Raw genomic sequence first — 15,565 nt, forward strand, 5'->3', positions numbered from 1 at the left:
TGCATACACAGCCAGCATTTACCATCCGGCCATTGTTCATGGAGAATCCGTAAAATTATCCAATACGTTACTTATGCCTATCACGCTGGATTTCCTTTTAAAGGAATAAAGCTCATGTTATTACCACTGGCGTCCCATTATCAATGAGAATGTAATTTAATACTTAGGACAATGGAATGCCAAGTAACAGGAGAACAAAAGTAATTTCGGAGAATAAATTAATTTAGTTATGAATATATTAAGTGTAAAAGGAATGTGAATTCATTATTTACTGTTAAATACATTGTATTTGTAATTTTCTGATTTCATGTCCTACATTTCGTTTATTTTGCTAAAAGGATAATTCGTATTTCAATTGCACGTCGACTCCCTGCGTCCTATGCAAACAGAGTTTCCGCACGTTTACACGCCCCTCCGAGAAATGTTATTTTCGGTGTCATCGGTGACGTAAATCAAAACGGGTTTCTTTCCCCAATAATTGAAATGCACAAGTCGAACGTATCGAGGATAAATCATCAGAGGAGGAATCGATGCGTCGCTCCGCTCCGTTAGACACGGCAGCGTTGACGAAACGGGGACAGGAGTCGGAGGCGTAAAGTTCGCGATAATGGCGAGTCGGTTATATTCAATCGAGGGGAAGGACGAAACACGTTTATCCGCGCGAACGTACCCGGCCTGATTTCCCTTCAGACGGAGACGAAAAATTACGAATACACGTAACTCTCATGCACCGGCAGTGGAGAGGCACGGCGTGTAACGCGCCGTTTGCCCCGATACCGGAAAAAGGCATTCCGGCCCATTGGCCGCGACTACGACGACGCTTAAGCGACGTTCTATCTCTCCTCTCCGATGTGTCGCCTCGCGATGCTTCATGCCTCGAACAAACTCCGGTGTTCTGTAACGCTTTCCTTCGTCTCCGTCTTCTACCGACCGAACTTTCCCGTTGGCTGTTACTTCCCTTTTTCCAGTTCCTTTCGTTCCTTTCTTCGATGTTTCTCTTGTATTTTCTGTCCCTCACCCCGCGCCTGGCCGACTTCAAAGCTCCTCGACCTTCTCGTAATAAGACCTCGTCTGTTTGCAGTAGATACTCCGCGATAAAGACGCTGTTTTTTTGTCCTACCTTCATTGTTTCCCTTCGTCATCTTCCTCTTCTCTCGATCGCCACCCGCGCGAAACGAACGAGAAACGAAAGATCATCCCCTCAGGGATGGATCAGTTAATAAATCCGCCGTTAAGGGGTCGAACTGGGCTACGTATACATTAAGCATCCCTGCGTGGACGAGGAGAAATTATTTATGAGAGAATTTATGAAGGGCCTCCTATTGACTCTGTCTGTGATTTATTTATTGGTCAACAGTTTCGGCCCCTGCAGCTCCACATAATTTTACCGATCGGTATATTATAGATATTGTATATGCTTCAGATATTCCAAGTATTATTCAATTCATATGAATAGAAATGATGCTTTCATTATTGGAAAATTGGTTAGCAATCAATTGTTTGTACGTTGGTCTGCGCAGCCTAGATTGTGGGATCCAATTCTACATTCTCCATACGACGTCGTCGCTACAAGGTTTGATCTTCTGACACTAACACCTTTAACGATAATCGGCTGCACTGATTAGTAGACAAACGTATTGATAGAGCGATGTGTATATCCTGTTCAAAGTGCTCATTTGCGACAGATTCTGTTTCGATGTCTCGTGTAAGATCGATTCGTAATGTCTGAGTGATCCCTTTGTCGATGCAGACACTACGACACACTATAATACTATTGCAACTACCACGTCTTCACGTTAATTTCCTCTGATTTCATAGTATAGAATAATAATATTGTAGTTTCGCAAAGTAATTAAATAAATTGCAATAGAAGTATGAACGTGCGATTCTTTAATTTATATTAACTGATCAAGTAAATACTTTTTTTTTTACTTGTTTGAATCGACAGTAATAAAATAGAAAATACAAAAATACGTTCATTTAATTAATACTAGTCAAATCAATCGAATTTTCCACTCTCGGTACACTGTCACCAAATGGAAATGAGTTAAATGATAAAATCCATCAGGAAAAAACTAAAGTCAATAATATGTATAACATTGCTCGTCACTTTAATTCCCTGATCCTTAAATTAATTTAATTTACGTCCAAACGTGATTGTATTGAAACGCACGTGCACACGCAAGAGGCGTCGCATTTAGTTGTTCGCTTCTATTGCATTATTGTCGGGCGAAATTAAAAAACTTGATTGTTATTGATTATGACGGATGCTAGTGAATCGGCGGAAAGAAGAATTAACGAATTTTATATATCAGAGTCAGAATACCGGCCAGATTTTGTAATAAAAATATAAATCGAATTTTGCATATCAACTCCCCTTTCTTTAATTAATAATATTCTTTATGAATTTTCTTTTACGATAATGACTAATGGACATTGCAATTAGCGTGTAACTCTGATTCACGAATATTGAATAAATATTTCAAATCAATTCCGTCTTTAAATCAGTTACCAGGAAATGTGATGTCGGACTCGGAGATGTTAGAATCTATGCAAATACCGAGCGGACACTGGATTCCTTGGAGCTGTTCTCTAAAGTGATCCAGCACACGCCGTGGCACGGTCTTTCGCGCAATTAGTCGCGCCGGCGTGCATTAACGTCTAGATTTATGGAAGCAATTAATGCGCTTCTGCACGAATTACAGCGGTTCATTTGACGTTTGATTGCCATTGCAAGGCGACGATTCAGCGACACCTAAAACGCGATCTCGTAAACCGAAAACTGTAACTTAGATAGAATAGATGATGTCATTTACTATGTACTATCGAACTTTTATTACAATACAAATTTTTATTGATTTTCCTATTATAAAAATGCTTGATGCTGTTTTTGTATATTATTTCGTTATCTGAATAAATAGATGGCTCAGTATAATAAAATCTGTGAAAGAAAAATTGTCTACAGGTCTGTTTCGAAAGAAACGTACAAGGAATGTTTTTAACGAGTGTAACAAGCGGATCGAAGCACCGAAGTTTCGGAACGCGATGTTGCGCAAGGAAATCGTAGGAAAGTAATGGAAACTCTATGATTATGCCAACGCGAACATCGCTGTAGCCCATTTGTATGCGGAAGGGGAGCGAACGGTAACCTGTACTATATAGGTATATGTGGGTTGTAACGACAGCCGCATCTAGAATTTTGGTTTAACGCAATTTTGAACAACTGGAACTATCACCTTAATTATGCGTCGCAGCGTTCATGTAGTTTACTTGTACGTCGTCTAAAAATTAATTATTCTCAAGGCTGACGTGCAAACCAAATTTTCGTAATTACTAAGGAAGAATGTTTCGCGTACGATCGCTTATGCTTTTTCAATCATTTAATTGTATCCTTGGTTTCATTTTATTAAATACACAATTAATATTTATTATTAAAATTTATAATCTTTATCTACTGATGAATAAATTGATTACTGCAAAATTAAAGCTGTTTTTGTATATTATTTCGTTATCTGAATAAATAGATGGCTCAGTATAATAAAATCTGTGAAAGAAAAATTGTCTACAGGTCTGTTTCGAAAGAAACGTACAAGGAATGTTTTTAACGAGTGTAACAAGCGGATCGAAGCACCGAAGTTTCGGAACGCGATGTTGCGCAAGGAAATCGTAGGAAAGTAATGGAAACTCTATGATTATGCCAACGCGAACATCGCTGTAGCCCATTTGTATGCGGAAGGGGAGCGAACGGTAACCTGTACTATATAGGTATATGTGGGTTGTAACGACAGCCGCATCTAGAATTTTGGTTTAACGCAATTTTGAACAACTGGAACTATCACCTTAATTATGCGTCGCAGCGTTCATGTAGTTTACTTGTACGTCGTCTAAAAATTAATTATTCTCAAGGCTGACGTGCAAACCAAATTTTCGTAATTACTAAGGAAGAATGTTTCGCGTACGATCGCTTATGCTTTTTCAATCATTTAATTGTATCCTTGGTTTCATTTTATTAAATACACAATTAATATTTATTATTAAAATTTATAATCTTTCTCTACTGATGAATAAATTGATTACTGCAAAATTAACGCAGAAGCATTCCGAACACGATGAAACTTTCTTAAGACAGGAGGCAACAGTCGCGCGGTTCCTTAGCAACGATGTCCATCGACGGGATTACGTGTCTCTTCTACGGCGAAGGACTCGGGTATTAGCCTGCCATCCGTAACTCGTAGTAAATTCACTGGAGTTACTTGCTGAGTTCGGCAAACTTGAAGAATCGCGGAATTTTCAGTTTGCTCCATACATATGTACATACATACGTAAGTACATGGAAAAATCAGACCGGTCGAAATGTTTGCCTCAAATTTATCTTCGGGAACGTTAGAATCGCGTCGAAAGGCACGACGGAGTAATAAAATTTCCATTATTCGATCTTGTCGCTCTGGCTCTCCAGCAACTTGACAATGGCCGCTGCCTTTCGACCATATCTTTGCCAATCGATTCGCTCGGAACAGAACTTTCTTAAATCGTATTTCTTTCGCCGGCTTCGTTCGAGATAATTTCTCCTTCCAAGATTTATTATAATTACTAATCAATGGTTACATTAAATGCACATTAGTTCATAATATATAAAGAAAAATTCCTGTGCAGTTTATAACATGATTTCACATTTCTATCATAATAAACTCCGAACTTTACTGGCATTTACTGGACATGATTACAGATCAAGGAGACTCCGTCATGGTCGCATTACCTGTCATCCACCGCTTATGGTATATTAGAGAGCCAGGTTATTAAGGTTGGAGAATAACGGAAACCTAGAAGCCCTTTCTTGGCCGCGAGGCAATTTCATCGGACGATGCGCCCGAGGCGATGGCCACGGTATTAGTCCATGACACTGAACCTCATGTACAGCCGAGCACTTCGGCCGGGACTGGCCAGGGGTGCCTAGCAACGACTAAGCTATCCGATAAATTCATCAACCAACCGTTCGAATTGATTGTACGGTATCAGCTTTAATTTGCTACTAGTTTTGACCTGCGGATCCTCTCAAACAATGGAAGTGTGGAAACATATTTCCTCCTTGTTTGGGAATTAACGGATGCGTTCAATGGAGAAATTAGATTTAACATTTATTAAAGAGATTCGTCGATTATGTGTCCGTTGATCCTTTAATAATGGTTATCGCGTTATATGTACAACAGTTTCTTTTCTTGTCTCAAAATGTGCAATTTAAAAATTTAAACGATTATGTTAAGATGATAAAGACAGAAAGTATATTATTTTATTTTGTATATTCTCATGTATAACTAAATGAATCTTGCACGCGATTCCAAATTCTAATAAAAAAAATAACAGTTTCTATTGAATCAATCGCGAAATCAGTCTTCGAATCTGTCTCGAATTGTCTAAGACAAGGTAGAATCCATGCTGATGAATTAATGATGGGAACGATAAGCGTGTCGGGCAGAGACCGAGAGAAAGTACGATTTCGTGAAAGAGGAAAGATGAAGAGATATAATCTACGAGAGGAGAAAGGTGCAGTGATTAACGGTGATTTCGAGAAAAAGCGAGAGAGAAATAGAGGGAGAATGGGAGATAATGCACGAGGCGAGGGAAAAGTCCGGATGCGTGTTCCCCTCGTCGGCAGGGACCTTGCCGGTGAAACAATAGGATCCATCTGCATCTACGGCCGTCCATTCCATCATGTGCCGCGAGCCCGTGGTAATTTGACGCTGAGTGATCGCGCTTGTCTATCGCCAATTTAGTAAGTGGCCATCTCTTCGATCTTCCTCGTCGCTCCTGTCTTTACCCCGTGTCCTCCTCCGCTCATCGGTACCGCTCGGTGGTATTTCTGTCGATAGATCCGCGTATAATAACGGCCGCTACTGTAAAGGCCGGTAAGCAGAATCGGGCCGGTGATTGCGGAGAAGCCGCGCGCGCCCGTGCCGGTTTTCCTCCACATTATTGGCCAATAACCTCGAGGTATCGATAAACGTGCGAGCATGTATAGTCATAGGCTCTGCGCAAATGCGTATAACGTTGCGCCAGTCTTCTGACGTTCGCCAAAAAAATTTTTCATTGATAAATGTATGACTGATTGAATTTGAGATACGGTAAATGTCCCAATTTCTGATGTGTAAGATATATATAATGTATATAAAATGTATTATAAAATTATATATAATGTATATATGTATATATTATAAAATTATATAAAATGTATTATAAAATGTATATAAAATTATATATATAATGTATATAAAATGATAGAGAAATACGAGACAGTGAGTAGAAATTCATCTTATTTATTCAGTTAAAAACTTTCATTGATGGTTGGTAAGTGCTACAGTAAGGATACCGCGGCGTGTATATCAGTAGTATAAGCGTACGTCAAGTGAAACACGGTCTCCTCAATCTCGTCCCGTTCACATGGGCTGCAAGCCGAGCCGGCACGTCGACGCGAATTAAACTTAACCACAATTAGCGAGGGGCCGCTGCTTCGTTTAGCTTCGTATAACCGCGTGTAAATTGTAATAGCTACTCGACGAGACGCCACACCCACGCGTATCCAGGCTCGGCTCAATCTCCGCGTGGTTACAAGGTCGAGGTGGGTGTTAGTATGTACCTGCGGTGACTCCGTGCGCCACGCCGTGCACCAGCAGGGAGCTGACACACGCGGGGAACACGGGGTACCTATCTACGTCCACCGGTGTGCGTCGTATCACGAACGTTGAATACGAGATCAGGCGATTGCGATTCCATCGATCCGCGCACGGTCACCGGAGCTTAATCAGCGGGGAAAGCCGAGCCGAGCCGTGAAGCTGGCGTACGGTTACCTAAAGGGCTCCGATCTGCCAGATTACACAAATCCTGAACAGTTTTCTGCGCGAGAGGAATTCGTAGAAGCCTCTCGGCTCGTCGGCTGCTCTGTCAGAGATATTTTCGCGCGTACTTTTCTTCTTTAATAAGATTTGCTAAAATAATTCTAGAGACGATGGCCGTTTATTTTGATCAAAAGCCGTAGGTTACTGCGTTGGAGAGACTATCTAATCGGACTAGATAAACTGCTGAGCATACGTCAACTGATACAATCGGATGAAGCATGAAACGCTGTGCATTGTTTTAGGCATAATTCACCATTTTGACTAATTAAAATTCGAATTATTTGCTATGTAGAGGCTAAATATTCTGTAGAATATTTTTAACGTCACAATCAAGTTTTGTATTAACGATTTCGTACTGTATGCGCACATAATTTCATGCAGTCAGCGTTTTCCTCCCCTTTGTTCTCCTTTCTCATCGACCAATCTACCGACGGTAAATGTTCATTTATGGAAAAATGCTTCGGCTGATATTTATAGAGCACCATTCATTTGGCTGAGTTTCGTTTTTGCTTCCCCGGGGGTGATTGATCGGCGCGAGAGCTGACGCGTTACCCGTCCGGGCAATAATAGTGTATCGTATTAGAGAAAGCACGCCGGGCTGATTCATTGCGACACGAAATTTACGACCTTTTGAAAGGTTATCAAAAGTCGGCACACCTGTTGGGAGCATCGAATCCTATATGAACAGATATTAAAAAAATCTCGTCTATTATCAATTCAATTTGAATAAAATAATATTGGAAATAAAATTTTGTGTAATTTAACTGAGGACTTTTCTTCAGTTTAATCAAATCGATTTACGTACGAAATTCAATAAAAATAATTGGTAATCCAATAAACTTCTTACTAAGAAACAAGCTATTCTTTGAACAATCTATATGTAGGTATCTTATCTACGTAATTACAGGTTAAATACATATGTAGCATTTGCCTATGTGGAACGTAACTCAATGTGCCGAGTATCTAATTTCCGTTGTACATTTACGAATCGCGGTAATAATTTTCACGGAATATCTATATTATACGGGAGCGGAGCGGCGGTTTGCGGAGCCGTGCAAAGCAGCAGTTGCACGATATTGTAACCAGCCGATGTGAGATGTTCGTAAATATTCAATGTTGATTGTCAACATTTATCATTAAATACTGAAACATTATGCAGGCCGGCTGAGCGTGGAATTATTTATGCTCCCACTAAATTATTGTATATATTTAACTCGCTTTTCAAATTCTTCGGTTGCACATAGACGTGGACGTTTAAACACATATCTTAATCCAGGTAATTATAATGTACAGCTGTTGCCAGTGTATATGATCAAACAAACATCCGTAGTGTTAATCATTCGGAATCCGGATTACGCGGTGGCAATTTGTAATACCGTTTTTCGTACAAAAATATTTTATCAAACTTTGCAAATTGATACTTCAAACATTGTTTAAAATGAAGATAAATCAATGAACAGTTAAGTAAATTGAATGTCAGTCCTTTTTGTTGACTCATGTTCGCACTCCTGTTTCAATCATGTGGATTGAAGTGTAACTCGAACCTAAAATTTCACCCCATAAAACTGATCGTCTTATGATATAGTGCAGAGGTTGTTCGTCACGCGACTGCTTAATGGACGTCTGAAAATTCGAAGGAAGCTCATCAGTACGGTGAATCGAAGAACGGGAATCAAAGGGAGTCAAGCCTTGATTGGAGCTGCGAGGCCGCCCACCTTCCGTGTTCGAATGACAGGACGGGCAAGCAAACAACGTGATTACATTGTCCGTGCCTAGGCACGCTGAAATTCGATGTTCGAACGAACATATGTACGTATCCACGTCGGATACAGAAGCTGACCGAAGCACCCGTTGCTCGGAATTTGGTGTGCAAAAATCCTGATGGCTCTAACCGTGTACTCTAAAACCTTTTTGCCAAACGAAACAGTGATAGCTGCTTTTAATGTTAATCGTTGATCGTTTGATTCTTGATTCAAATATAAGAACTACATATATTAATCATTATGGGAATGATATATTTTAAATATGATAAAAAGCTTCAGCGAGCTGTCCATTTATTTACTGTCTCGGTTGGCTTGATGTAATCAATTTTAAAGAGGAAATTGCAATACGTATGGGAAAAGTTTTTCTCGGTAAGAGTCAAGGGCCGCGATGCTCTTTGTCGCGGTCGTAGGTCACGGCTGGCAAGCTTTCATTATCTTGCCCGGTAGACTTTATTACGTCGTTCGTCTAGCGATGGGCGGCCGGGGTGGTGTTTCGAGCAACGAAGCGGGGTCTCTTCGTAGTGTGCGTCGTAGGTATACGCGTATCATCGTGGGTGGGTGTTTGTGCGAGCGGTGACGGCCGCGGCGTGTTATCCAAGGAGGACATCTCGAGTTTCAGAGGAGAACAAACGGCGCGTCGTGTACACGTCTACTGACGACCCTATGGAGATTGCGAGACCGTTCTTGAGGCTTAATGAATGAGACTTGGCGAGAAAGGAAAGACGGATAGGAGAGAACCCGGTGAGAGAGACGGAGATGCTTGCAGAAAGCTAGAAGCAGGAGAAATGGGCAACAAGGGAATGTTAAGAGAGAGAGAGAGAGAGAGAGAGAGAGACAGGCAGAGGGTTGAAGAGTCGATGGGTTAGTTTGGCTACCGCTAGGTGGTTAAGACCAGGTCGTTACCCGATTTTCTCTACCGTCTGTCTCGGTACAAACTTCCGCGGACTCGATGACACCACAAAGAGTCGCTTGTAATTGGCTACGTTCTAAGCCCGAAAAAGGCGAGACGAAAGAAGACGGTTGCTCCACGACGAGCTCGATTTTTCCTAAGGACGTCCATCCATTCGGTCAGCTTCACTCGTAAAGTCCTGACGAGTTCCGCGCCCGGATTAGCCCCGACACCCTTTTCTCTGCTTCCAGACGTTGCGCTTTGCAATTTGTATCGCAGCACGCCACGGTTAGAGCGGAGGCAGCGCACCGTGATGGGAGGGCACATTCAGGGTTTTAATCTGCATTGGATTATACTCTCAAAGGACGATGTATTTCATTATACCGAAGCCACGCGAGAAAGTAAGCCCTTGTTCCGTGTATCCTGGGCACGCCACCGTGCAAGCAGAAGGAACTATCTGAGAAATAAAGGACGTCCAAGAGGAAGAAGAATCCCTTAGCGTTATCATTTTAAACATCCGCCTATTTACTATGGAGAAAGGGAGTATCCCGGCAAACATATACATATATATATATATACATATATGTATAATTATATAGATTTAATTTATTTTTTATCCTTCTTGTCCCAATTAGTAACTGTGCCATGGGATGATGTAACGAATTTATATCAAAAGCTCGCTTATAATGCTCGAATAGTCTACACATATAAAAACAGATGAAACGTAGAGAAGGGATATTTCGTATACACATGATTACGGTTAAACAGCGACGCATTGAAAATTCGTGGAAGCAGAAAACAAAGACCGCTGTTTTTCCAGTCGAATTTAATTGCTCGCTCTGATGTGACTCATGTGTGTGAGGATTTATTCAAGATTCCGAAGCGCTTATGCGGAATATGAATTCCTAAGGGACGAAGCGCGCTGGGAAATGGGTTTCGCAGTGGAATAGTACTATCAATAAATGTTATGAACTAACGCACAGCGTTTACCTAAAATAAATGCGTTGCACGCGAAAGAAAAGCATTCCCTATGATTTTTGCGAACTGCAATGTATCTACAGATGAAAATCTTCTATCTTTCGTGAAAAGTGGTGAAAAATCTTGACTATTTATTTGTGTAATAATGAGATCGTTTTATCGTGAAGAACTCACGAATATCTTGTAATTGAGTGATATAACTTCCTATTGCAATTCCTGGAGGATATTATTATTTCAAGTGGCAAATGATTGTAAGAACAATGCGACTAAACGATGCGACTGAACGCTAATGTCGTTCGCTGACTCGTTGATATAGCGTAGAAATTAATTTCTTTGATCCACGGCTCGATTTAAACGAAATTAGATATAAAACTCGTTCGCGTCCCTCGCTTTACCGATCTTCTCTTTCACTTTTGACATCGTAAACGTCGAATTTAATTTCATTCCATTTGTAACACGCCAAAATGTCTCGGAGAGCTACTATCGGATTAACGTATAAATAAAAAAGTGCACTTCTACATGGAACTCTTTTAATTGATTAATCCTTTTCTGCATATATGAAGTAAAATTACTTTATGTATATCAATTACTATCATGCATTTAGTAATTACAAATTTATGCACTACAGTTATCTATCAATTTTATTGTTAGCAATTAATTTATTGTTATAGGAATCACAGATTTTTTTAATGATTTTATTTCGAATGAAGAGATTCGTTCTCTGTTTCTCTTATTCAACAAAATCGGAAATTTTTCCCAAATTCCGGGAATACTTTCCGTGCTTCATAACATGGCTGCCGCGAGTTCACGTACAGCAACAATAACGGAGCTGAGTAGTTTTACCTGAGAGCAACGAGAAGAAAGTACCCGGCGAGAACAGGCGGACATCGAATCGGTCGCAGGGTGGTACACCTTCAGATAACAACTTACGAATCCAATAAAGTTTCTACCCCTTTCCCTGTGGCTGGCAGCCTCGCGCAGCTGCGACCCCGATCTTTCTTCCCGCCGGGTGTGCATTTGATTGGTAAAAGTTAGCTGAGTTTTTAAGCCAATTAAATTGTACGAGCCGAGCACAGAGCCCGGCAACTTTCTCTAACGCGACGTTGGTAAGCGAGGTACCGTGAATTGGGAGTCGCTGATCCGGCGTGGCACAGAAGCTTTACCCAACGAACGCGATGCTCAGTTGTTAACGCTCAAACATTTCACTTCTACAGTCTCCGCAATTATTGTTGCGTGACGAGCATAATCTCGTTACGGGTAATACTTCACCACCGTAAAGGTTGTTTGATAAAATAAGATTATGAGAACGTACACGACTGTTGAAAGGTCTCATTTTAATTTAAAGAAGCAAATATCAAATCGTGTTTGAAAAAGTTCGATGCATACTATATTTAATAACACTCTTTAACGCAAAATAATTTATATTTCAATATCTACTTGAAAAACTCGATTGCAATAACCTGTGAGGAAAAAATCTGAACGAGGACTGGAGTATACACAAAAGACACTGAAGAAACGTGTTCAGGTAGCAATATGCTTACACACCGCGTATAAGAGTAAGTAGATAGTCGAGCCGGTACGAAAGGCGAGGCAAAAATAAGAAAGCACACGGGTCGTTGTTCATTGACGATGTTTGACGACAAGAGCTGAAAGCAGTATTTGCCTTATAGCTGTTCTCATTTCTGATAAACATACACGCGGATGGCCTCTCGACGCGTCGATATGAGGGAAAACTACGTCATATAGCGGTATACCTTCTGCCCCTTGACCCCGTGTTTTACGATTCTCTACTAAAATACTTGTTTACCGGCGCACCAGGAATGCTTAATTTTGTCATCTTGCAAACGAACGATGATAAAAGCGCTGCTAGGTGCTAGCCTCGTTTAAAGCAGTTCCATTGAATTCTTCGAACCAATAAAATTCATTTGGACAGACGTAGTCACCATCCGTTTGTTTGATTTTTTTAAATTAATCCGTCGACGCTTGAGTCGCAATGTGAAAAATGAAATTTCAATTTTAATAATTCAGATTTTCGCATTGAACTAAATTATTTGACAATGGTTTAATTAAAAAATTTGTTAAAGAAACTTCTGATTGATCTCTGAATAAACTGTTAGTAATTTGTTCATCGCGAACCTTGTTATTCGTTAAAAGCATGGACATAAAAGTCCAGTTGAAAGTAATAATTCGTTGTGCGTAGTGAAGTTTCATCGTTAAAAGTTGCCACTCCATGGCTAATGATAATTTTGGTTAAAGTAAATTTTTATACAGCGTTTCACTGAACTTAAGTGAAACTGAATTTACTGTCCTTTATGCTGTTCAGGGTATAATTATATTGTCAGGATTTAAAATGCAATTAGTAGTATAATAAGTGAATTATAATGAAAGTAAAAAATAATAACATTAATTCCTTCTGAAAATCAGTGATCTATTCGTACTACTAAGCGAATTCGATTACTTAAAGTAAATCAAGGTTTATCCGGCTTTCGTTTGCTCAGCTTTCAAGAGTATATATACCAAGTATTCGCTTCAACACGGGCTAATGTATCTGCTACTATCGAACTCTTCAAAAAGCGAAGCCTACGCGATCCTCCGGAGTGCATAATTTAAAGAGGATTCTGTATTTCATCACGCACACTTGGGATCTGCTTTCTCTCGTAATTACCTGAAAGTTCAGTCTTTGGTAGTACTGATACACAGATACCGTGCGAGAAACCCTCGTCCATAAGCCCTGGCCTTTTAACAATCTGCTTTAGAACACTGGTATTGTATCGGTAAGTACGTCATTATATCTTTGACAAAACCATTTATGATTAAATATGAAGTTGGAATATTCTCTAAAAATCTCAGAGCAGCAATGAATGTATTTTTAATACGTTAGTACAACGAAGAGTGTACTACGTTGGTAAACATCTTTTGCAAAGTTATTAGGATGAAATACTGTTTTATATTTCCTGAAGAAAAGTCTCGCATACAAATTTATTTATACAGCCCATTGTCTAATTTTTTCTTTTGTGAAATAGTGAGAAAATTTTTAACGCTCATTTATTTAGGCTGGTGTATTCCACCAGGGATCTAGTTTCTGGAATATCATGCCACAAAATTTCTTGCGTGATGTTTGGCAAGTCAAAGTAGGCGTGCTCTATCATTCACAGCAGCCTCTTCACTGCATGCTGTACACATTTTTCTCCGGCCTCAGTAAACTTCCACGTCTTCTGTGATACGGCATAATGTCTCGAACAATACTGAATGCGAACATGTTCAATTTTCTTTGTAAAAAATTTCGAATTTTATTTATATGCTAATTCGCTTGAACTTATTTCCTCATAATATAAATGTTATCTAAAGAGAGGACGATAGAATGAAAAACATATAAACTATTCTAGCACATTTATCGAAGGTATTATTAAGATCGAGATATATTAATTTGTAAATACATATATCAAAAGTATATGGTAGTTATATACGACTCGATGGCTCGCAATTAATGTCTCTATACGTTTCCTGCTGGCGTTCAGGGTTTTCCATTGTACGGAGAAAAAAATAAGCCGATCGAATTGCTGGTCAGAGCTTCGAGGACAGATCTTCCATTCACAGACTGCTGTTCCATCAATTGAACAATCCAGGTCATCGGCAGACTTTTTTTTCCCTTCTAAGTCTGCTATTCGAACAGATTCGCATCGATAGACCATTTTCTCCACAATATTTTCAAGACAGTATTAATCTGCAGTACATAAACTATTCTAGCACATTTATCGAAGGTATTATTAAGATCGAGATATATTAATTTGTAAATACATATATCAAAAGTATATGGTAGTTATATACGACTCGATGGCTCGCAATTAATGTCTCTATACGTTTCCTGCTGGCGTTCAGGGTTTTCCATTGTACGGAGAAAAAAATAAGCCGATCGAATTGCTGGTCAGAGCTTCGAGGACAGATCTTCCATTCACAGACTGCTGTTCCATCAATTGAACAATCCAGGTCATCGGCAGACTTTTTTTTCCCTTCTAAGTCTGCTATTCGAACAGATTCGCATCGATAGACCATTTTCTCCACAATATTTTCAAGACAGTATTAATCTGCAGTACGAAACGCTCCTTTCCATTTGTAATCATTCACTAGGCCAATGTAAAACTAGTATAATGGTGCCTTTTGCATCTTTTGTACAGACGTTGCATTCAGATAGTCTAACATTTCTATGTTTCACAATAATTTTGATAAAATCTTATGTGTTTCTACGGAGTGTGCCAACAGAATTCCTTCTGTATCCCCTGCAGATGTTGCATTTAGTTAACTCGGTTCAGAGTTATGTATATCAGCGTGCGAGGAATGCCGTTTCCGAAATGAGTTATTTCTTACCGTGCCGCGGCGCGTTCTGGAAATTCGACGGATTCCTTGAAACGGTGTTAACCGTAAGTAAGAAACTGGCAAAACCAATTTTCTCGCCCCGTCGGCCCCGCAATCCCTTATGAGTTAACATTTCTTTGTGAGCAAGCGCATGCACGCGCACTAACACTAATTTCGTCCCGTAGTTTCATCCTGCAAGGGTCGGAACGTCGACTTTTTCCCAAGGGCTTCCGCAGCCGGAGCATGTGCTCAAGAAAATAGCATCCTCCGTGTCCCGCGTTTCCCTTCCTCGTTAAAAATATTAGATAAATACGGAACGTGAACGTCGTTGTCCAATCCACTATTCCCGATTATTTAAATTCTTTAAATAGATATAACATATAGATTTATGAACAAATTTTTAACATTGACTGTATTTAGCTGGCCATTCCGTCGGGGTTTGAAATTACTAACCAAATTCTGCCTCTAGTGGCTTGGGACAAGATAGTGGCATAAGCCAGTTTATTATTCCAAAAGAAGCTTCACGTACTTTCGAAAGTTATAAGAACGTTTCTTGGTAGAAGATGAAGTTGTAACTTGTTCCACTATGACATTAAAAGAATGACACTTGTGGGAGATATAAATCACTTTTAAATGTAGAAACCGTAAAACAAGAATCAAAAGAATCTTTTTATTCTAGGAGTATTTAACTG

At 39.8% G+C, this 15,565-nt stretch overlaps 1 protein-coding gene across 1 annotated transcript in view; it reads right to left on the reverse strand.

Moving 5' to 3' along the window:
• The window catches only part of LOC108626223 (uncharacterized), a 118,640-nt gene that overhangs the window by 25,272 nt on the left and 77,803 nt on the right, over positions 1-15,565 (reverse strand). The gene's annotated exons all lie outside the window — the stretch shown is intronic.

This window comes from Ceratina calcarata, unplaced genomic scaffold (assembly GCF_001652005.2).
Source record: "Ceratina calcarata isolate Rehan_Ccalc_2016 unplaced genomic scaffold, ASM165200v1 scaffold39.2, whole genome shotgun sequence".
NCBI classification, from domain to species: Eukaryota; Metazoa; Arthropoda; class Insecta; order Hymenoptera; family Apidae; genus Ceratina; species Ceratina calcarata.